The 25378-nt window shown below is 37.2% G+C and overlaps 1 long non-coding RNA gene across 1 annotated transcript; it reads left to right on the forward strand.

Moving 5' to 3' along the window:
* The first annotated feature begins 1350 nt into the window (after nucleotides 1–1350).
* On the forward strand, nucleotides 1351–2907 carry LOC129431234 (uncharacterized). Its single transcript, XR_012370673.1, has 2 exons — nucleotides 1351–1840; nucleotides 2208–2907. It is a non-coding gene; the product is annotated as an uncharacterized lncRNA (long non-coding RNA).
* Nucleotides 2908–25378: the final 22471 nt, after the last annotated feature.

A 25378-nucleotide genomic window follows, 5' to 3' on the forward strand; every position in this document is an offset into this window, starting at 1 on the left:
TCTTGTGCATCCTTGTATTGGAAATCAAATCCTCGCATTGTGAAAGCATTGCTGAGACACACACACACACACACACACACACACACACACACACACACACACACACACACACACACAACTTTCTTGTACTCAGCACAGAAATCATTGTTGTAACAATACACATGAATTAAGATTATAAACAGCACGATTAGTAAAACAAAATCAAATCCCACAAACTTAGCAGGACGATTGTTAGCTAGGCTTATCGTTACTCGGGTGCTCTGCTCTGAGTTCCAAGATATACGGCTACTACTCGAATTCTGAGCTAACGTTACCCTGAGTAACTTCATTACGGTGGCTGTGGTGCGCGCTTGCGCAGGCAGTCATTCGTGATGTAGGTAAATGTGACTGTTTACACAATAGAGTGCCGAAGTAATGGCGTCACTTTGTAGGCTAAGCGAGTTAGCATTTTAGCACTTCCGGTTCCCTCGCCCTGAAGTCTATGGGTTTTTTAATGGGTTTTTGCTAAATCGCCTGAAATAAGGTCTGTGGTTAACACAGCCTCTAAATATTTTCACGTTTTGTTCTATGACATAAAATACACCAGTTATAATCTGCTTGTGATTTTTTTAAACATTATTGTGTCTTAAAAACGGTGGTTGCTAACAAGTTGCTAATAGGGACCCTTGTGAAAAATTAGCGTACTTAAGTGTATTGAAAGCTTACTTTTTTGTGTGCTTAAAATAATAAAAGTATACTTTTTGAGAAGTGCACTTGCTGATAATATAATATAATATAAATTAAAGACCACTTAAGCGTACTTAAATGGAATACACTTTAATGACACTATTTATTAACACACTTAAGTGCACTTTTTACAACTGCACTTTGTAATAATATGTATTCAATTTTAACTTATAGTAAGTACACTTTCATCATAATATTTATAAACACACTTAAGTGCACTTTTAAAAATGCACTTTTTAATAATGTCTAATTAAGCTTAACTTAAAGAAAGTACACTTTCATCATAATATTTCACTAACACACTTAAGGACACTTTTTAAAAATGCACTTTGTAATAATATCTAATTAATTTTAACTTATAGTAAGTACACTGCCATCATAATATTTATAAACACACTTAAGTGCACTTTTAAAAATGCACTTTGTAATAATATCTAATTAATTTGAACTTATAGTAAGTACACTTTCATCACAATATTTCACTAACACACTTAAGGACACTTTTTAAAAATGCACTTTGTAATAATATCTCATCAATTTTAACTTATAGTAAGTACACTTTCATCATAATATTTATAAACACACTTAAGTGCACTTTTAAAAATGCACTTTTTAATAATGTCTAATTAAGCTTAACTTATAGTAAGTACACTTTCATCACAATATTTCTTAACATACTTAAGTACTCTTTTTAAAAATGCACTTTGTCTAATATACTTTTACTTAAATGTAACCCTGGTTAAATAATTAAATATTATTATTTTAAAAGTGTGCTTAAATATAAAGAGACTATTCATACATCTACATTTATTTTATAAATGAGGAAATACATGTGAATAATTCAATCTGAATTTTAAATCTGAAATGACTAAACCAATCGGAGTGTTTAATTGTAAGCTCCGCCCCTTTTTGCTTTCGGATCGCGTCTCAGTTCACTTCAGAGGAGAGATGGAGAGCGACAGAGACACTCGATCTAACGCGAGAGTGTTTAATTTGATTAAATATGACTCCTAAGTTCATATAAACTGAAGAAATCAGAATTTAACTTGCATATATTCAATGATACAGCGTGATTGTGTGGATTGAGCACTTTTTGAGCTTTCATTTTGACCTGGTGAGTTTGTTATAATTACCAATGTTATAATTAGCCATAAAAACGAATGTCAACACTTTAAAGGCGGAGTCCATGATGTTTGAAAGCCAATGTTGATATTTGAAATCACCTAAACAAACACGCCCCTACCCCAATAGAATCTGGACCTTCTGTTGATAGACCCGCCCCACACATACGCAAACCGGCATTTGATTTGATTTTATTGGCTGTAAGTGTGTTTTGGTAGTCGGCCCGTCTCCTTTTCCAACGCGTTTTTCAAACATTGTGGACTCCGCCTTTAAATGTCATATCATTTTATTTGTTTAATCCATACGAGACAAAATGGTGTTATATTGTGATGTTATATGGGTTGGATTGTTCATTGCAGTGTGATTATGTAAAACCACATGGTGCGTTGTGTTCACTGCTGTTCGCTGACGCCATTTTGGTTGCACGTGCCTGTGAAAGACAAAAAGGGAGAGAAACACGTGAATGGACAGGTATTTGTCTAAATTGTCATTTATTATGATGATGGCACTTATGTATGTATTTTATTTGTTTCCTGTATTATGTACAATTGTTAATCATTATTGATAGACAATATTGAATGTTTTTTCCTTTCGTATGAACATTCCTTGAGCTGGATTTACCTAATTGATGGCGAGCCTCCCATTTCGACCTGATTGGATCACGAATCTAGAGGAAAGGACAATTTTCTATTTTAAATATTTTTCTTCAGACAAGTAAGAGGATACATTTCAGAAACTGTTTCCTTATTTTGTTTGTTTACTTTATTGAACTGAAACATTTCAGAAGCACAATTCTGATAATTTAAGACTGATCAATACTCCAATTGATAAGAACTTTGAACTTGAATACTGATTTCAGTTTGTTGCATATATAATTTGTACCATCTTTGTACATTGATTGTGACTATGATTTCTGTAAATGAGAAGTAATTTAGAGGGTGCACCCATAGTATATATAGTTCATTGTATTTTCATTGTTGTTTACTATTTTTTGTGATTAAGGAAAGAGAAAGAAAGGTTTCTCAATACTCAAAGTAAAATAATTTATTAATCAACTTACCTTCTGTCTCTGCTTGTTGCTCACCATCACTGCTACCTCCTCCTTTGAACTGTGCACCCTTCTGATCTTATTATTATGCCTGGTCCATAAGTAAGTGAGTTAATTCCCGCTACATAAAGAAAGTACACTTTCATGGCAATATTTCTAAACACATTTAATAAATGATCATTAGACTGATGTGACCTACCAAAGACTTGTTAATTTAAAGTTTATGCAGTTCTTTTTTAGTTGTCTGTTAAAATGTTAAAAAATGATAACTTTGAGTTAATTTTTTTCTAAGGGATGTAATTATTCAATATTGATAGTTGTTTGATTCCAATTTAACAATATTAAAATGAGTTTTTTTTTGTTTGGACATACACAACTCATAATTAATTTATTAAATGTACTTTTGCAAAACAAAAAATCTGATTCATAATTTGACTACCAAACTGTTTTATTGTCAGTGTAAGCATTGTGGTTTTTGTTTGTTTGCAATGCATTAAACTTAAATGAATACATATTTAATTAACTAGATTTGTTTTTCAGTATTTTGAGAAGTACATAACCATATTTCACATACAATAGAAGTAGTTAAAGTACATACTGTAGAAAGATGCATTGAAATCACTTCACTGCACTGAAACCACAGTTCAACTGATTTAATTTAATTTTATATATTTGAATTTATTTGGCAAACTTGTATTTGAAACATTACATTTAATGAGTAATTAAATGTACTGTTAATATACATTAACTTATTTTTAATTTCACATTAATTGCTTGACAGTAGATTGAACAGTGCACTTTAAGTATATTTTAAAAACACTAGAAGCAATTATGAAAGTCGATATAAAGTTGTAATAAAGTACCAATTACGTTGTTCCAAAAAATCACTCTTAATGGCAACTTATTACATTTTATTTCAACTTAATATATCATGTATTTGAAATTAATTGCATTTAATGTGCATTCAGTGCGCTGAAACCATTGCATTCAATTCACACTTAAGAGTATTGTTAACAGACATTAAAGTGCATTTTAAATCACATTCATTGCATGTTATAATATTGTGTAGTGCACTTTAAGTATATTGTAAAAACACTAGAAGCAATTATGAAAGTAGATATAAAGTTGTAATAAAGTACCAATTAAGTTGTTCCAAAAAAATCACTCTTAATGGCAACTTATTACATTTTATTTCAACTTAATATATGATATATGTGAAATTAATCACACTTAATGTGCATTCAGTGTGCCGAAAAGATTGCATTTAATTCACACTTAAGTGTATATACTTAAAGTGTATTATTTATGTAATAAGTACACTTTATAAAAGTACACTTAAGCACACTTTTTTTCACAAGGGGACTACATCCTTGGCGGGGAGTTTAGACGTCATCATGACAGGAAATCTGTCACTAGCCTTTCAGCCTCACATTCTCAGAAGTTTACCTGTCAGTTAATATACATAACGTTATATATTTAGTCTTTTCAAATTGTAGTTTTTCCAAATGTTGTTGTACTGTGAAGAGACTGTACTTTGACATGTTTTGTTTTGTCCGGAGATGCAACCACAAGTCGTCGATGAAAGATGCTCGTTTACCGTCCGATGTTCCCCTTCGTGCTCACACAACGATGATTTCCATGTGAACACCGTATTTACTGCGTGAATAAACGTTTTTCATAACAAAATCAACATCTAAAATACCTGTGTCTTTCTCTTAAAATATCTTAAAGCTTGTTTACTTTGCTGTTTAATAGATTAGATCCGCTGCAGTTTTAAAAACTCCATCCTAATTTAATACAAATATTTTATTGTGTGATTTTTGTAATTTTAATTTCTAAAGGTGTAACTTCCATAAAACTAACATTGCTTATTTTGAATTCATCCTGCCAGTGTCCATTCTCGCATCTGCTGTCATTTTCCTGCAGGGTATAAAATGTCCCCGTTTTGTTTATATCCACAAATGATGTTCCCACTGGACAAATTTTGGAAGATCATTCATACTCCCTGAGACAGGATAGGGCTGATGTGCCTGAAAATGTTCCACCACCCATTGATAAAGAGGAGGAAATGGCTACAATTTATGGCTGACAAAGATGATGAACCATCTCCGGCTGATCAAACCCTCACTATCAATTCTGAGGAACAACCAAATAAAAGCACAACTAAAGAAGAGCTGCAGTCTGGATGAAGAAGAATAATCCAGCTTGAGATTGAGTTAGAGCATTCCATAACAGAGATTCAGCTTCTCAAAGACTAACTCCAAAGGGAAACGAGTAAAGATGGACGCCTTAAAGTCCAACAATTGTAACTGTCATGACAGGTATTCAGCCTTTCAGATGAGTGAAAGTGTGATTCGAATGGAGACAGGATTGCCAGATAGAGATACTTTCAGTGCTGTGTGTGAATATGTTGCTCATTTTGAGGATTCCATTAAGTACTTTGATGGATGGAGGAGACCCAAAGAAATCATCCTTGAGGACCTTGATTAAAATTCGCCACAACTATACACACTTGCACATGCATTTTCCATGTGGGCATTCACATTGTGTTGCAAAAATACCTTCTTTCCCTGTAGAGACTTGTCATGTGACTTATATAGAATATAGTTTATTTTCAGGTTAATTATTTTATGAAAATAAAGATGTTTACTACAAAACTTGCTGCAATGTTTCTGTGGATCAGTGATTGGAGCATTTTGTTAACTTTTGTTTAATTCCCAGAGAACACGCTAATATCTATAGCTTAAATGCATTGTAAGTCACCTATCTAACAAATACCAAAAATTAAATGTTAAACTATTGTATACTATTGTAACTATACACCAGTCAGCTCACAGTAATGTGAGATAAAATTTACTACACAGGCTCTCACATTGGGGCTTGTGGATTACCAGGTAAAAATATATAGAAAATGTGAACAAAATTATTATATATGGTTTATTTAGGGAACATATATGGTTTAGTTATAGTATATTGTATTTAAGCATTGATGCTATTGGACAATTCAATAGCTAGTGCTTCTGAGATGTTTTTTTTCTGGCGAATTAGCAAATGGTATGCAAACAATCAAACATAATACAGTGAAAGATAATCTTTAAAGTTTATTTGGGGCACAATGATCAGGCATAATAACCTTAATCACAAAGAAAATAATATTAAGGTTTATAAACTAATAAAATAATAAACTAATAAATAAATATTTTTGGAAATAACGAATGGGCAATATTTCTCATGAAAAAGTGGATAAGTGTCCATAAACAGCGCAGATCATAACGAGCGAGCATGTTTTTTAAATAAAGTTTGAGGAAGCTTGATGATGTTGATCCGCGACCGGTGCGCTGTTGTCCGTTTATAGCATATCGTTAGCATTTTATATCTGACGGCTTTATTTAGGTTTCAAAATGTATACATTTTCAATTAACTTATAAAGATTATCTTGATAGACAAAACGTGTAAGGTGCATAACTCTTTGTTAAACACAGATCTTATTTTTTGCGATTTTCCAAAAGTCTATGGGGAAAATGAATGGCTTTTCGATCGAGGGAACCCATGCGCCGCTAACTTCCGGGTTGGCCTACAAAGTGACGTCATGACTTCGGCATTCTATAGCTGATGCGAGAGTAATTTTAAAGGAAAACCCACCGTTTTTCAATATTTTACTATGTTCTTACCTCAACTTAAACTAATTAATACATACTTATCTTTTTTCAATGCATGCACGTAATCTTTGTACATCGCGTTGTGAATGTGTTAGGATTTAGCCTAGCCCCATTCATTCCTGGTGGCTGTATACCTGGTAAACAGTAATTTTTAACAACATAGGGCTGTTTAGACAAAACAATCTGGCGAGCGTGTTGTCCTAGGCTAATACACCAACAGCAAATTTCTGTATAATAAAGGGCTACATTTTGCATCAAAGTCTGTTAATGAAATCTTTACATTGTGTTGTTAGTTGAATTTACATTATGAACACTAGCACTTTGAGATTGTTTATTCAATGTAAGGAGCCCTACATATAAAATGCCTTATTATAATTATCGAACAGAAATGTATGTTGATGTTGATATTCACTGCATATCAGCCATACAGTATGGAGACACGTTGTTTTATCATATTAGTCCTATGTATGATAGTTTGCAAGGTTATATTTTAATGATTTTAATTTACTTTCAGGCAATGGTTCTGGGCACTTTGGTGGAGCACTCACTGCCATTCACAATGGCCCGTCATCGTCAACCTTGCACAGACGCCGGCTGAGGACAAAGTGGCTCTGTCGCACAAAGCTTTCGCGAACATCGGCAAAAAAAAATATATATTTTTTTATTTCTGTCTGTCTCTTGTTATTTTTTCAGTGTCATGCTTCACAACACTTCCAGGCGTTTTTCGTGAGTTGTAAATAAAAACATTTGTAGAATATTAAATGTGTCATTCTCCTTAAGCTTCAAGGATGTTTTAACATTGATTTTTGATTAAAGTAGGCCTGATTTTTGTTAAGTCATTCTCAGAATCATATTAAAATCACACAAAAAATAGAGCTGGGGTAACCGCCCCACAAATACCCAATCTTGCAGATGTAAACGCAGAAGTCAATTAGACATCTCAGGGATGTACGTGTCATTATATTAATCTTAGGCATCAAATTTACTAAGGTTACACATGTCAAAAACAACAAATATAGAGGCCTACTTTATTTTTATATTATATTTAGCTTTTTTGTCAAATTCTGGCTGTGCAAATAAAATACTGAACCATCATATGTCCATCGAATCTGCTCTATAGCAGAAAAATATATACCACTTATACTTCTTCAACAGCCATCACAAAAAACTTTTAAAGTTTAAAGTTTGCAACTGTTCAGGTTAAAATAAGACCTTCATGGAAAACACGATCCCTGAATCATTATGTAACAATGTGTCCCGTGTTTTGTGCATAACACTGTTATTATAAGAACACTTTCTTCTTTACTGCTTTACCTGTAACGTATTTGCATAATGATGCACAAGTGCGTATTGTTCAGACGCCTACATCACGTTTAGAGAGTAAAGACAAAGCGAATCATTAACGATGTGAGTTATGTAGGCGGGACTCATCCGTTAACCCTTTGTTTATCGGAAATATCGCTCTCTTTACAGAATGCTATTATAAAACAGCTTTAATCTCATTGAAACGATTCATAAAAAAATTGATGTTAAATAAAATAAGTAAAACTGTAAAAACACAAGAAACAGACAGACATTAGTTGTTATATAATGAACATCAAATGTTTGGTTGAAATTATTGACTATTCTGTCTTCTGAATATTGAATGTGTCACCAGCGTCAAATCTAAGCCCCTATGTGTGTGTGCTATTAGTGTACAAGCCCTTTACCTTTTTATGAAGGCAACATTCAACTTTTAAAAACTATCCAACGACCAAAAATAAAACCTGATTTCTTAAAACCAAATTCTTTTTTTGCCTTATTCAGATATTAAACAAAATATTCTTGTATTATGAAATTTGTTAAAATTAGCATAAGTTATACGAGCTACTACCACTGTATTGCAACGTTTTTCAAAAATAGCCGCTCATAATGAATGACATTATCTCCATCGAACTGTAGTAAAAGCATTTGGTTGCTTATGATAAATAATTGTGTATTAAAATAATTATAAAATAAGCTTGGAATATTCCAATACAAATCTTTCAAGTAAGCAAATGACACCCAACTCGTTGCAATGCAACATCAAAATACCGAGTAGACCAAGTCGCATTTTTTAAATTTTTGTTTCAATAATAAAAATATATTAAACCATCTATAAATATAGAAAGGGACATACATAAATGTGTAAATATCCAATCAATTTGACAAATTCAACTATAAACGACAAAACAACAACGCAAATCTTTTCACTTCAAATTCTACAAGTTCTTCGAAATAGGCAAATTCAACATTAATAAGACACAATTTTTTTCCTAAAACAATGCTCTGTACAAAATTAAACGCATTCAGCCATTAACAAATAATTGTTCAATTAGACCCGACAAAAAATATTTTCCATGTTTATTGTATGAACATACGGTTTAACACAACATGAACAATAACAATTTTTCTGAAAAACAAAGGGAATATAATAAACAAATACAGAACAAAACACTACAACAATAAAGAACTTAATCATAACATCAGAACACAGTTTTTACACCCAAAAAATGAAGAATAAAAAACAACAGAAAGCAACATTTTGAGTTTTACCACTCTGATATAAACTTACTATATATCTTGTTCATCGTGAGAATTCGATTCGGATTTAGACATTTTCATCAGAGAGTCAGAGACACAACAGCGTCGTTCTGCATTTCAAGACGTTAGACTCAGAGTCAAGAAAATGTTCCTCAACATTTTGTGCGTCTTGTAGCAAGTCCATCAGGTGCTCCGACTCCAAGAACTTCTTCAGTACGGAATTAGAGACGTTAAGTTTTCGCTCTTCGGCACCTGCAAATACGCATAAACTGGCTGCTGCGGTTGGCACGTACATCGACGCTCTCTGTAACATATTACATCTCTCGCACCGATGATTTTTACACTTGGTTTGAAAAGTCTGTTGCCAACCTTTACAGTGTCCACATCGCCGTGAGATTTTTACTTCTACCCAGGTCACTGTCCCGGACAGGGCATCAACACAAAGTTCTTCTGCAGGTCTACCGATGACAGGGCTCAAGCCTTCCAAAGTAGCCGCTTCTTCCACCTTAGTGCCCCAGTTGTGGTTAGGTAAATGTTGCCTCTAAAGTCTTGCGTCGACAGGTTTGAAAGCCGGTATGTCTTTCCAAAATGAATAGCTCCGATATGTGTATCCCATAACTGAACTTTAATCTTTCCGGTTTGATCTTCAAGAAAACACGCCTGGGTTTCCAGTAGTTTGCCGTAGTATGGGACAGATTCTGTCGCCGCGCTTATAAAGACCGCTCGTCCTACAAAGACGCCAACCTGGAATACACAAAAGCCAGAAAAAAAGTCAATTAAATCGTTGCCATTAACAATCTGCACGAGGAACAAGCAACAACATTGATGTGATTATTATGAAAAAAACTTACCAGATTTTTAAAGCCCATCTGCTGTATTTCGGCAACTGTCTTTTGGGCTTTCGCTGGTGGGTCTCTTCGAGGGAAAGCGACTTCTTCCACTACCAGAACATCAGTTCCTCGGCCGCAGAGCACATCGTAACCTTCGCCTCCACGTCCTAACTAACAAATTTAGTTAAAGTAAAAACATTAATTAAAAGTTCTATAACAGAGCAAAGGTGACTAAATAAGATTAACATATTTACCAATTCGCTTAGAGAGGTTTGTCAATTTCACCGCCTGTTTACTGTTCTGAGAAACAAATGCACTCGTCTTTCCGGAGAAAACATAGCAACATCGTGATACTCCTCACGATCCACTTGCAGAATTGCATTGAAATACTTCGTCCCTTTTAACCGCAAAGTTTTCAGCTCCGTCACGTTATGGACAAAGCCGACCACGGTTTCCAAATGATCCGTTTCAAACTTTGGTCGCTTAGTAAGTGGAGCTGATGCCATTGTATGAGGTGCCCCTAGGGACATTTTTCAGAATCACCATGCATATACATGTACTTTTCCTCTCACATACACATATGAAACCAAATTCATTCACATACTATAATGAAATGCTCACACACATACAAGTGAAATGCTTTTCGAAACACAACTGAAACGCTCTCACACATACAGCTGAAAATATTACACTCACAAACACAACTGAAATGCTCTCACACACAACTGAGATGCTCTCATACATACAATTGAAAATATAACGCTCACACACACACAACTGAAACGCTCTCACACACACAACTGAAACACTCTCACACACACAACTGAAACGCTCTCACACACACAACTGAAACGCTCTCACACACACAACTGAAACGCTCTCACACACAGAACTGAAACGCTCTCACACACACAACTGAAACGCTCTCACACATACAACTGAAACGCTTTCACACACACAACTGAAACGCTCTCACACACACAACTGAAACGCTCTCACACACACAACTGAAATGCTCTCACACACACAACTGAAACGCTCTCACACACACAACTGAAACGCTCTCACACACACACAAATGAAACGCTCTCACACATACAACTGAAATGCTTTCACACACACAACTGAAACGCTCTCACACACACAACTGAAACGCTCTCACACACACAACTGAAAAGTATTTCAGTATGTTGTGTGAAAGCATTTCAGTATGTTGTGTGAAAGCATTTCAGCATGTTGTGTAAAAGCATTTTCAGTATGCTGTGTGAAAGAATTTCAGTATGTTGTGTGAAAGCATTTCAGTTGAAACGGAAGCTGGTTGAAGTCTTCGGTCCAGTTGGTGGCAGTAGTGCACCTCAAGAGACCGAGTGTGGGCGAGAGAGAACGAGTGTAACTGAACCATTTTAACTTGTACGGTAGCGTTAAGTTAAGGTATCCTGCAGTTTTTAAATATGCCTAAAAACTTTTATTATGAATTATAAACTATTGTATGGAGTCAAGGGATTGGGGGCGTATACAACTCGCCTGCGTGTGTTGCGTCATCAGCTTGAATCGCAGACGCAGACTGAGGTGGAGCTGAATTAGACAAGAGACATGCGACTGGATCTACGGTGTGTGTAAATTATTGTTTTCTTTTCATTCGGCAGTGTTAAAATGGCGTTTAGTTAACTAAATGAACACGTTTACTCAAGTTAAAGAAGTAAGAGACTAATCAACGCAGTGATTTTATTAGCAGTACACTTGCCGCAGACAAGATAAGTAGAAATTTGATTAGCATTTGAATTACTGTTTCATTACAAAAATTATGGTTAAACTGTAGGGCCATGGTAAATTCGTGGTTACTACGGTTTTTAAAATACCATAGTTAAACTGCTTTAGTGTTTTATGGGTCGTGTCACCCATTGTCACATTAGTTTGTGTTTCTGAGTTTGTAACCGCATGTTTACTTTGTCTCTCACAGGCAGAGGACACACTTTGCATGGCTTGATGGTAAGTGTTAGTACTGTAGGAAAGATGGCTTATGCTAACTTGTGTAACCTTTTCATGAACATATAAAATATCTAATAATTCTGTTGTTGTGTGTGTTCCAGGTGTTGTGAACTGGAAGAAATAAAACATTCAAGGCTCCTCCGACAACAATTATCCTCTTTGAAAGTTTTACGTTCGTTGAATTAAAGTTTATTTGACTCCATTTTCATTGTTTTTATTTCATATATTTGTCACAATCGGGAACACGAGTAAGGACACAAACGCAGAGTTCACACGAAAGGGTAACATTTAATATTAATAACATGAAATGAAACACGAGGAACAACACGGGCAGGTAAGAACAATGACAGGAACACTGGAAACAAACATGACATCAGCGACAATCATCCGGCAAGTGCACATACAACAGGCAGGGGTATATATACAAACAGACTAACGATACACAGGTGTGATGAGGCAACAAGAGGATTAACAAGAGTCCAGGTGACGACAATCGGAACAGACACAAAACATGACACGGATTTCACCGTGACAATATTATTTATAATTGTAAAGCAAATTCTTACAACCTGATAGGAAAGCATAGGATTTACTAAGAATTTCAGATAACTTTATTATGAAAATCCTTTTTGGTTTACAAGAAAGAGAAATACCAATCTAATGCAATTGAAATTTTCAAACATGTAAAGTTATGTTCTCATAATGATTAATGTTTGACATCAAGGTAACGATCACTTTAGCCTTCCACTAATATCAGTTTAAAAGGAAAGATTTGATAGCGTTAACCATACATCAAGAATAAACAGCAGACATAACTAGTGAAACGACCTTACAGTGCAGTGTGCCAGTGAGGTAGGGTGGCAGGTCACTGCAAATTGCCTGTATCCAGTGGTGGGACAGTGTCCGGATGGGGAATAACCACTTTAACATTTCTGCTTCATTTATAGGGTGCCAAATAATACAAAATTACAGAAAATACAATCTGGCAGAATATCTTTACAGCATTAGAGATTAATCTTTACCAAATACAGACTCAGAGAAAAATATAGCTGCAAGCAGCGATACCGGGGTCAAGCCAAACATGGCAAAAAATGATTCATACGTGATGACTGTCATGATTTAAGGTCTAAGTTTGCATTAGTTTTATGAAAAAAATAGCAATTTTTTTGTATCTTGAGACCACTAGGTGGCACTGTGCCGAAACAATAGATGGTGGCTGAGGTCATGACTGTGATGACACATACCAAATTTAGTGTAAATACGATAAAGCGATACAGAGATATAGCCTTAAATGACTTGACCACTAGAGGGCACTGACCAAAACAATAGTTTGTGACTCAGGTCTTGATTGTGATGACACCCACCAAATTTGGTGTAAATACGATAAAGAGATGCAGAGATATAGCTTCAAATCTCTTGACCACTAGGGGGCGCCAAAAAGTTTACAAGTCCTCTCAGAACATGTTGCTGATGAACCATACCAAGTTTCATAACAATACGCAATTGCGTTTCTAAAATACTTGAACTTAAAGAAAATATTCAAAATGGCCGACACACAAAATGGCCGACCAAAAACCATTTGGTATCGTTTGACTCGGCATGCCTCACGAAATCTAACAAGACCACTCTCATAATTTAACATTCAAGTTTGCAGTAGTTATAAGCAAAAATAGACATCTTTTATATCTCGTGACCAGTAGGGGGCAGTGTGACGAAATGGTGCATGCACCCTCAGGACATTACTGTTATAACATAAACGAAGTTTCATATTAATATGCAGAAGTTTTGCGAAGATACAGGCTCAAACACATTTTGGCGTGCTCGCCCTCGCATTCTTTGATGCGTTATACGACAACGGATAGGTCTACCGAAAAGCTTTTGATAACTTTTTGTCTGGAGTGTCTCTAGATGATGTGTACCAAAAATCAAGCCAATCAAAGAAGCACTCTAGGAGGAGTTCGAAAAAGTAGGTGTTCAATATAATTCAAAATGGCCGACAGGAAGTAGGTTTGACTCAGACATATTTGGTACAGTCGGACTCAGCATGAGCCAAGGAATCAATAGAGTAAAGTCCTATGTCAGCGTGGCAATTTATATCAAATGATATAAAGATTTTAAACAATTTATTTACATATCCTGATCACTAGGTGGCGCCGTCTTAAAGATTTATAGGTGCGCTCAGAACATGTCACTGATGAACCATGCCAAATTTCGTAGCGATACGCCATTCTGTTTGTGAAATACTGAACTTAATGAGAAAATTCAAAATGGCCGACACCCAAAATGGCCGACCGAAAACCGTTTGGTATCGTTTGACTCGGCATGTCTCAAGGAATCTAACAAGACCACCTTCATGATTTTAGACTCAAGTTTGAAGTAGTTATAAGCGAAAATATGCATTTTTTGAAACTCGTGACCACTAGGTGGCGCTGTGACGAAACGTTGCAGGCACCCTCAGGTCATGATTGTAATGACGTATTCCAAGTTTCGTGTCGATACAATAAAGTTTTGCGAAGATATGGCCTCACGTCCGTTTTGGCGTGCTCGCCGCCATATATGTTGTCAATTTATACGAGAACGCATTGGTCTATCAAAAAGCTTTTGATAACTTTTTGTCTGGGGTGTCTCTAGATGCTATATATCAAAGGACATGCAAATCGGACGGACGCTCTAGGAGGAGTTCGAAAAAGTAGGTTTTACGGAAAATTCAAAATGGCGGAAAGATTTGCATGACACAAATGACATCAACGTATGCAATTGAATCATCATGAGCCAAGGATTCAGAAGAAACAGTAATTTAGTTTCTAGGACTCACGGGTCAGAAGTTATGAGCATGAACATAAGTGGATTTTTGGACTATTGGTGGCGCTAGAGGGTTTGAGTCAGACACACCAATGTTGCTATAGTAACTTCTAAGACCGTCCTCTACATGTGTGCCAAATTTCATAACTTTCCTATGTACGGTTCTATGGGCTGCCATTGACTTCAATGGCGGAAGAACAAGAAGAAGAATAATATAGCTGCAAGCAGCGATACCGGGGTCAAGCCAAAAATGGCAAAAAATGATTCATACGTGATGACTGTCATGATTTAAGATCTAATTTTGCATTAGTTTTATGAAAAAATAGCAATTTCTTTGTATCTTGAGACCACTAGGTGGCGCTGTGCCGAAACAATAGATGGTGCCTCAGGTCATGACTGTGATGACACATACCAAATTTAGTGTAAATACGATAAAGCGATACGGAAATATAGCCTTAAATGACTTGACCACTAGGGGGCACTGACCAAACAATAAATTGTGACTCAGGTCTTGATTGTGATGACACCCACCAAATTTGGTGTAAATACGATAAAGAGATGCAGAGATATAGCTTCAAATCTCTTGACCCCTAGGGGGCGCCGAAAAGTTTACAAGTCCTCCCAGAAGATGTTGCTGATGAACCATACCAAGTTTCATAACAATACGCAATTGCGTTTCTGAAATACTTGAACTTAAAGAAAAAATTCAAAATGGCCGACACACAAAATGGCCGACCAAAAACCATTTGGTATCGTTTGACTCGGCATGCCTCAAGAAATCTAACAAGACCAGTCTCATAATTTTACTTTCAAGTTTGCAGTAGTTATAAACAGAAATAGACATTTTTTATATCTCGTGACCAGTAGGGGGCAGTGTGACGAAATGGTGCATGCACCCTCAGGTCATCACTGTTATGACATATACCAAGTCTCATATCAATACGCGAAAGTTTTGCGAAGATACAGGCTCAAACACATTTTGGCGTGCTCGCCCTCTCATTCTTTGATGCGTGATACGACAACGGATAGGTCTACCGAAAAGCTTTTGATAACTTTTTGTCTAGAGTGTCTGTAGATGATGCATACCAAAAATCAAGCCAATCACACGAGCGCTCTAGGAGGAGTTCGAAAAAGTAGGTGTTCAATATAATTCAAAATGGCCGACAGGAAGTAGGTTTGACTCAGACATATTTGGTACGGTCGGACTCAGCATGAGCCAAGGAATCAATAGAGTGAAGTCTTATGTCAGTGTGGCAATTTAATCAAATGATATAAAGATTTTAAACAATTTATTTACATATCCTGACCACTAGGTGGCGCTGTCCTAAAGATTTATAGGTGCGCTCAGAACATGTCACTGATGAACCATGCCAAATTTCGTAGCGATACGCCATTCTGTTTGTGAAATACTGAACTTAATAAGAAAATTCAAAATGGCCGACACCCAAAATGGCCGACCGAAAACCGTTTGGTATCGTTTGACTCGGCATGCCTCAAGGAATCTAACAAGACCACCTTCATGATTTTAGACTCAAGTTTGAAGTAGTTATAAGCAAAAATAGGCATTTTTCTAATTTCGTGACCACTAGGTGGCGCTGTGACGAAACGTTGCAGGCACCCTCAGGTCATGACTGTAATGACATATACCAAGTTTCGTGTCGATACAATAAAGTTTTGCGAAGATACGGCCTCACGTCCGTTTTGGCGTGCTCGCCGCCTTGTATGTTGTCACTGTATACGAGAACGCATTGGTCTATCAAAAAGCTTTTGATAACTTTTTGTCTGGGGTGTCTCTAGATGCTACATACCAAAGGACATGCAAATCGGACGGACGGTCTAGGAGGAGTTCGAAAAAGTAGGTTTTACGGAAAATTCAAAATGGCGGAAAGATTTGCATGACACAAATGACATCAACATGTGCAACTGAATCATCATGAGCCAAGGATTCAGAGGAAACAAGAATTTAGTTTCTAGGACTCACGGGTCAGAAGTTATGAGCATGAACATAAGTGGATTTTTGGACTGATGGTGGCGCTAGAGGGTTTGAGTCAGACACACCAATGTTGCTATAGTAACTTCTATGACTGTCCTCTACATGTGTGCCAAATTTCATAACTTTCCTATGTACGGTTCTATGGGCTGCCATTGACTTTTGGGTGGAAGAACGAGGAACAAGAATAACAATAATAATAATAATAATAAGAAAACTAACAATAACAATAGGGTTCTACGCCCCTTCGGGGCTTGACCCCTAAATATATAATAATAATAATAATAAATATAGCTGCAAGCAGCGATACCGGGGTCAAGCCAAACATGGCAAAAAATGATTCATACGTGATGACTGTCATGATTTAAGATCTAAGTTTGCATTAGTTTTATGAAAAAAATAGCAATTTTTTTGTATCTTGAGACCACTAGGTGGCGCTTTGCCGAAACAATAGATGGTGCCTCAGGTCATGACTGTAATGACACATACCAAATTTAGTGTAAATACAATAAAGCAATACAGAGATATAGCCTTAAATGACTTGACCACTAGGGGGCACTAACCAAACAATAAATTGTGACTCAGGTCTTGATTGTGATGTCACCCACCAAATTTGGTGTAAATACGATAAAGAGATGCAGAGATATAGCTTCAAATCTCTTGACCACTAGGGGGCGCCTAAAAAGTTTACAAGTCCTCCCAGAACATGTTGCTGATGAACCATACCAAGTTTCATAACAATACGCAATTGCGTTTCTGAAATACTTGAACTTAAAGAAAAAATTCAAAATGGCCGACACACAAAATGGCCGACCAAAAACCATTTGGTATCGTTTGACTCGGCATGCCTTCCGAAATCTAACAAGACCAGTCTCATAATTTTACATTCAAGTTTGCAGTAGTTATAAGCAAAAATAGACATTTTTTATATCTCGTGACCAGTAGGGGGCAGTGTGACGAAACAGTGCATGCACCCTCAGGTCATCACTGTTATGACATATACCAAGTCTCATATTAATACGCAAAAGTTTTGCGAAGATACAGGCTCAAACACATTTTGGCGTGCTCGCCCTCGCATTCTTTGAAGCGTTATACGACAACGGATAGGTCTACCGAAAAGCTTTTGATAACTTTTTGTCTGGAGTGTCTCTAGATGATGCGTACCAAAAATCAAGCCAATCACTCGAGCGCTCTAGGAGGAGTTCGAAAAAGTAGGTGTTCAATATAATTCAAAATGGCCGACAGGAAGTAGGTTTGACTCAGACATATTTGGTACAGTCGGACTCAGCATGAGCCAAGGAATCAATAGAGTGAAGTCTTATGTCAGTGTGGCAATTTAATCAAATGATATAAAGATTTAAAAAAATTTTTTACATATCCTGACCACTAGGTGGCGCCGTCCTAAAGATTTATTGGTGCGCTCAGAACATGTCACTGATAAACCATGCCAAATTTCGTAGCGATACGCCATTCTGTTTGTGAAATACTGAACTTAATGAGAAAATTCAAAATGGCCGACACCCAAAATGACCGACCGAAAACCGTTTGGTATCGTTTGACTCGGCATGCCTCAAGGAATCTAACAAGACCACCTTCATGATTTTAGACTCAAGTTTGAAGTAGTTATAAGCAAAAATAGGCATTTTTCGAATCTCGTTACCACTAGGTGGCGCTGTGACGAAACGTTGCAGGCACCCTCAGGTCATGACTGTAATGACATATACCAAGTTTCGTGTCGATACAATAAAGTTTTGCGAAGATACGGCCTCACGTCCGTTTTGGCGTGCTCGCCGCCATATATGTTGTCAATTTATACGAGAACGGATAGGTCTACCGAAAAGCTTTTGATAACTTTTTGTCTTGGGTGTCTCTAGATGCTACATACCAAAGGACATGCAAATCGGACAAACGGTCTAGGAGGAGTTCGAAAAAGTAGGTTTTACGAAAAATTCAAAATGGCGGAAAGATGTGCATGACACAAATGACATCAATGTATGCATTTGAATCATCATCAGCCAAGGATTCAGAAGAAACAAGAATTTAGTTTCTAGGACTCACGGGTCAGAAGTTGTGAGCATGAACATAAGTGGATTTTTGGACTGTTGGTGGCGCTAGAGGGTTTGAGTCAGACACGCCAATGTTGCTATAGTAACTTCTGAGACTGTCCTCTACATGTGTGCCAAATTTCATAACTTTCCTATGTACGGTTCTATGGGCTGCCATTGACTTTCGGCGGAAGAACGAGGAAGATAAATAATAATAAGAAAACTAACAATAACAATAGGGTTCTACGCCCCTTCGGGGCTTGACCCCTAAATATAGCTGCAAGCAGCGATACCGGGGTCGAGCCAAACATGGCAAAAAATGATTCATACGTGATGACTGTCATGATTTAAGATCTAAGTTTGCATTAGTTTTATGAAAAAAAAGCAATTTTTTCGTATCTTGAGACCACTAGGTGGCACTGTGCCAAAAGAATAGATGGTGCCTCAGGTCATGACTGTGATGACACATACCAAATTTAGTGTAAATACAATAAAGCGATACGGAGATATAGCCTTAAATGACTTGACCACTAGGGGGCACTGACCAAAAAATAAATTGTGACTCAGGTCTTGATTGTGATGACACCCACCAAATTTGGTGTAAATACAATAAAGAGATGCAGAGATATAGCCTTAAATGACTTGACCACTAGGGGGCACTGACCAAAAAATAAATTGTGACTCAGGTCTTGATTGTGATTACACCCACCAAATTTGGTGTAAATACGATAAAGAGATGCAGAGATATAGCTTCAAATCTCTTGACCACTAGGGGGCACCGGAAAGTTTACAAGTCCTCTCAGAACATGTTGCTGATGAACCATACCAAGTTTCATAACAATACGCAATTGCGTTTCTGAAATACTTGAACTTAAAGAAAAATTCAAAATAGCCGACACCCAAAATGGCCGACCGAAAACCGTTTGGTATCGTTTGACTCGGCATGCCTCAAGGACTCTAACAAGACCACCTTCATGATTTTAGACTCAAGTTTGAAGTAGTTATAAGCGAAAATAGGCATTTTTCGAATCTCGTGACCACTAGGTGGCGCTGTGACGAAACATTGCAGGCACCCTCAGGTCATGACTGTAATGACATATACCAAGTTTCGTGTCGATACAATAAAGTTTTGCGAAGATAAGGCCTCACGTCCGTTTTGGCGTGCTCGCCGCCATATATGTTGTCAATTTATATGAGAACGCATTGGTCTATCAAAAAGCTTTTGATAACTTTTTGTCTTGGGTGTCTCTAGATGCTACATACCAAAGGACATGCAAATCGGACAAACGGTCTAGGAGGAGTTCGAAAAAGTAGGTTTTATGAAAAATTCAAAATGGCGGAAAGATGTGCATGACACAAATTACATCCATGTGTGCATTTGAATCATCATGAGCCAAGGATTCAGAGGAAACAAGAATTTAGTTTCTAGGACTCACGGGTCAGAAGTTATGAGCATGAACATAAGTGGATTTTGGACTGTTGGTGGCGCTAGAGGGTTTGAGTCAGACACACCAATGTTGCTATAGTAACTTCTAAGACCGTCCGCTACATGTGTGCCAAATTTCATAACTTTCCTATGTACGGTTCTATGGGCTGCCATTGACTTCAATGGCGGAAGAACAAGAAGAAGAATAATATATAAATATAGCTGCAAGCAGCGATACCGGGGTCAAGCCAAACATGGCAAAAAATGATTCATACGTGATGACTGTCATGATTTAAGATCTAACTTTGCATTAGTTTTAGGGAAAAAATAGCAATTTTTTGTATCTTGAGACCACTAGGTGGCGCTTTGCCGAAACAATAGATGGTGCCTCAGGTCATGACTGTGATGACACATACCAAATTTAGTGTAAATACGATAAAGCGATACGAAGATATAGCCTTAAATGACTTGACCACTAGGGGGCACTGACCAAACAATAAATGGTGACTCAGGTCTTGATTGTGATGACACCCACCAAATTTGGTGTAAATACGATAAAGAGATGCAGAGATATAGCTTCAAATCTCTTGACCACTAGGGGGCGCCGAAAAGTTTACAAGTCCTCCCAGAACATGTTGCTGATGAACCATACCAAGTTTCATAACAATACGCAATTGCGTTTCTGAAATACTTGAACTTAAAGAAAAAATTCAAAATGGCCGACACACAAAATGGCCGACCAAAAACCATTTGGTATCATTTGACTCGGCATGCCTCACCAAATCTAACAAGACCAGTCTCATAATTTTACATTCAAGTTTGCAGTAGTTATAAGCAAAAATAGACATGTTTTATATCTCGTGACCAGTAGGGGGCAGTGTGACGAAATGGTGCATGCACCCTCAGGTCATCACTGTTATGACATATACCAAGTCTCATATCAATACGCAAAAGTTTTGCGAAGATACAGGCTCAAACACATTTTGGCGTGCTCGCCCTCGCATTCTTTGATGCGTTATACGACAACGGATAGGTCTACTGAAAAGCTTTTGATAACTTTTTGTCTAGAGTGTCTCTAGATGATGCATACCAAAAATCAAGCCAATCACACGAGCGCTCTAGGAGGAGTTCGAAAAAGTAGGTGTTCAATATAATTCAAAATGGCCGACAGGAAGTAGGTTTGACTCAGACATATTTGGTACAGTCGGACTCAGCACGAGCCAAGGAATCAGTAGAGTAAATTCTTATGTCAGTGTGGCAATTTAATCAAATGATATAAATATTTTAAACAATTTATTTACATATCCTGACCACTAGGTGGCGCCGTCCTAAAGATTTATAGGGGCGCTCAGAACATGTCACTGATGAATCATGCCAAATTTCGTAGCAATACGCCATTCTGTTTGTGAAATACTGAACTTAATGAGAAAATTCAAAATGGCCGTCACCCAAAATGGCCGACCGAAAACCGTTTGGTATCGTTTGACTCGGCATGCCTCAAGGAATCTAACAAGACCCCATTCGTGATTTTAGACTCAAGTGTGAAGTAGTTATAAACAAAAATAGGCATTTTTCGAATTTCGTGACCACTAGGTGGTGCTGTGACGAAACGTTGCAGGCAACCTCAAGTCATGACTGTAATGACATATACCAAGTTTCGTGTCGATACAATAATGTTTTGCGAAGATACAGCCTCACGTCCGTTTTGGCGTGCTCGCCGCCATATATGTTGTCAATTTATACGAGAACACATTGGTCTATCAAAAAGCTTTTGATAACTTTTTGTCTGGGGTGTCTCTAGATGCTACAAACCAAAGGACATGCAAATCGGACGAACGCTCTAGGAGGAGTTCGAAAAAGTAGGTTTTAAGGAAAATTCAAAATGGTGGAAAGATGTGCATGACAGAAATGACATCAATGTGTGCAATTGAATCATCATAAGCAAAGGATTCAGAGGAAACAAGAATTTAGTTTCTAGGACTCACGGGTCAGAAGTTATGAGCATGAACATAAGTGGATTTTTGGACTGTTGGTGGCGCTAGAGGGTTTGAGTCAGACACACCAATGTTGCTATAGTAACTTCTGAGACTGTCCTCTACATGTGTGCCAAATTTCATAACTTTCCTATGTACGGTTCTATGGGCTGCCATTGACTTCAATGGCGGAAGAACAAGAAGATGAATAATAATAATAATAAGAAAACTAACAATAACAATAGGGTTCTACGCCCCTTCGGGGCTTGACCCCTAAATATAGCTGCAAGCAGCGATACCGGGGTCAAGCCAAACATGGCAAAAAATGATTCATACGTGATGACTGTCATAATTTAAGATCTAAGTTTGCATTAGTTTTATGAAAAAATAGCATTTTTTTGTATCTTGAGACCACTAGGTGGCGCTTTGCCGAAACAATAGATGGTGCCTCAGGTCATGACTGTGATGACACATACCAAATTTAGTGTAAATACAATAAAGCGATACGGAGATATAGCCTTAAATGACTTGACCACTAGGGGGCACTGACCAAACAATAAATTGTGACTCAGGTCTTGATTGTGATGACACCCACCAAATTTGGTGTAAATACAATAAAGCGATACGGAGATATAGCCTTAAATGACTTGACCACTAGGGGGCACTGACCAAATAATAAATTATGACTCAGGTCTTGATTGTGATGACACCCACCAAATTTGGTGTAAATACAATAAAGAGATGCAGAGATATAGCCTTAAATGACTTGACCACTAGGGGGCACTGACCAAAAAATAAATTGTGACTTAGGTCTTGATTGTGATGACACCCACCAAATTTGGTGTAAATACAATAAAGAGATGCAGAGATATAGCCTTAAATAACTTGACCACTAGGGGGCACTGACCAAAAAATAAATTGTGACTCAGGTCTTGATTGTGATGACACCCACCAAATTTGGTGTAAATACGATAAAGAGATGCAGAGATATAGCTTCAAATCTCTTGACCACTAGGGGGCACCGGAAAGTTTACAAGTCCTCCCAGAACATGTTGCTGATGAACCATACCAAGTTTCATAACAATACGTAATTGCGTTTCTGAAATACTTGAACTTAAAGAAAAATTCAAAATGGCCGACACACAAAATGGCCGACCAAAAACCATTTGGTATCGTTTGACTCGGCATGCCTCACGAAATCTAACAAGACCACTCTCATAATTTTACATTCAAGTTTGCAGTAGTTATAAGCAAAAATAGACATTTTTTATATCTCGTGACCAGTAGGGGGCAGTGTGACGAAATGGTGCATGCACCCTCAGGTCATCACTGTAATGACATATACCAAGTCTCATATTAATACACAAAAGTTTTGCGAAGATACAGGCTCAAACACATTTTGGCGTGCTCGCCCTCGCATTCTTTGATGCGTTATAAGACAACAAATAGGTCTACCGAAAAGCTTTTGATAACTTTTTGTCTAGAGTGTCTCTAGATGATGCATACCAAAAATCTAGCCAATCACACGAGCGCTCTAGGAGGAGTTCGAAAAAGTAGGTGTTCAATATAATTCAAAATGGCCGACAGGAAGTAGGTTTGACTCAGACATATTTGGTACAGTCGGACTCAGCACGAGCCAAAGAATCAATAGAGTGAATTCTTATGTCATAGTGGCAATTTAATCAAATGATATAAAGATTTTAAACAATTTATTTACATATCCTGACCACTAGGTGGCGCTGTCCTAAAGATTTATGGGTGCGCTCAGAACATGTCACTGATGAACCATGCCAAATTTCGTAGCGATACGCCATTCTGTTTGTGAAATACTGAACTTAATGAGAAAATTCAAAATGGCCGACACCCAAAATGGCCGACCGAAAACCGTTTGGTATCGTTTGACTCGGCATGCCTCAAGGAATCTAACAAGACCACCTTCATGATTTTAGACTCAAGTTTGAAGTAGTTATAAGCAAAAATATGCATTTTTCGAATTTCGTGACCACTAGGTGGCGCTGTGACGAAACATTGCAGGCACCCTCAGGTCATGACTGTAATGACATATACCAAGTTTCGTGTCGATACAATAAAGTTTTGCGAAGATACGGCCTCACGTCTGTTTTAGCGTGCTCGCCGCCTTGTATGTTGTCACTGTATACGAGAACGCATTGGTCTATCAAAAAGCTTTTGATAACTTTTTGTCTTGGATGTCTCTAGATGCTACATACCAAAGGACATGCAAATCGGACAAACGGTCTCGGAGGAGTTCGAAAAAGTAGGTTTTACGAAAAATTCAAAATGGCGGAAAGATGTGCATGACACAAATGACATCAATGTCTGCATTTGAATCATCATGAGCCAAGGATTCAGAGGAAACAAGAATTTAGTTTCTAGGACTCATGGGTCAGAAGTTATGAGCATGAACATAAGTGGATTTTTGGACTGTTGGTGGCGCTAGAGGGTTTGAGTCAGACACACCAATGTTGCTATAGTAACTTCTAAGACTGTCCTCTACATGTGTGCCAAATTTTATAACTTTCCTACGTACGGTTCTATGGGCTGCCATTGACTTCAATGGCGGAAGAACAAGGATGAATAATAATAATAATAAGAAAACTAACAATAACAATAGGGTTCTACGCCCCTTCGGGGCTTGACCCCTAAATATAGCTGCAAGCAGCGATACCGGGGTCAAGCCAAACATGGCAAAAAATGATTCATACGTGATGACTGTCATGATTTAAGATCTAAGTTTGCATTAGTTTTATGAAAAAATAGCAATTTTTTCGTATCTTGAGACCACTAGGTGGCGCTGTGCCGAAACAATAGATGGTACCTCAGGTCATGACTGTGATGACACATACCAAATTTAGTGTAAATACAATAAAGCAATACGGAGATATTGCCTTAAATGACTTGACCACTAGGGGGCACTGACCAAACAATAAATTGTGACTCAGGTCTTGATTGTGATGACACCCACCAAATTTGGTGTTAATACGATAAAGAGATGAAGAGATATAGCTTCAAATCTTTTGACCACTAGGGGGCACCGGAAAGTTTACAAGTCCTCCCAGAACATGTTGCTGATGAACCATACCAAGTTTCATAACAATACGCAATTGCGTTTCTGAAATACTTGAACTTAAAGAAAAATTCAAAATGGCCGACACATAAAATGGCCGACCAAAAACCATTTGGTATCG

The sequence above is a fragment of the Misgurnus anguillicaudatus genome, chromosome 8 (genome assembly GCF_027580225.2).
Source record: "Misgurnus anguillicaudatus chromosome 8, ASM2758022v2, whole genome shotgun sequence".
Taxonomy (NCBI): domain Eukaryota; kingdom Metazoa; phylum Chordata; class Actinopteri; order Cypriniformes; family Cobitidae; genus Misgurnus; species Misgurnus anguillicaudatus.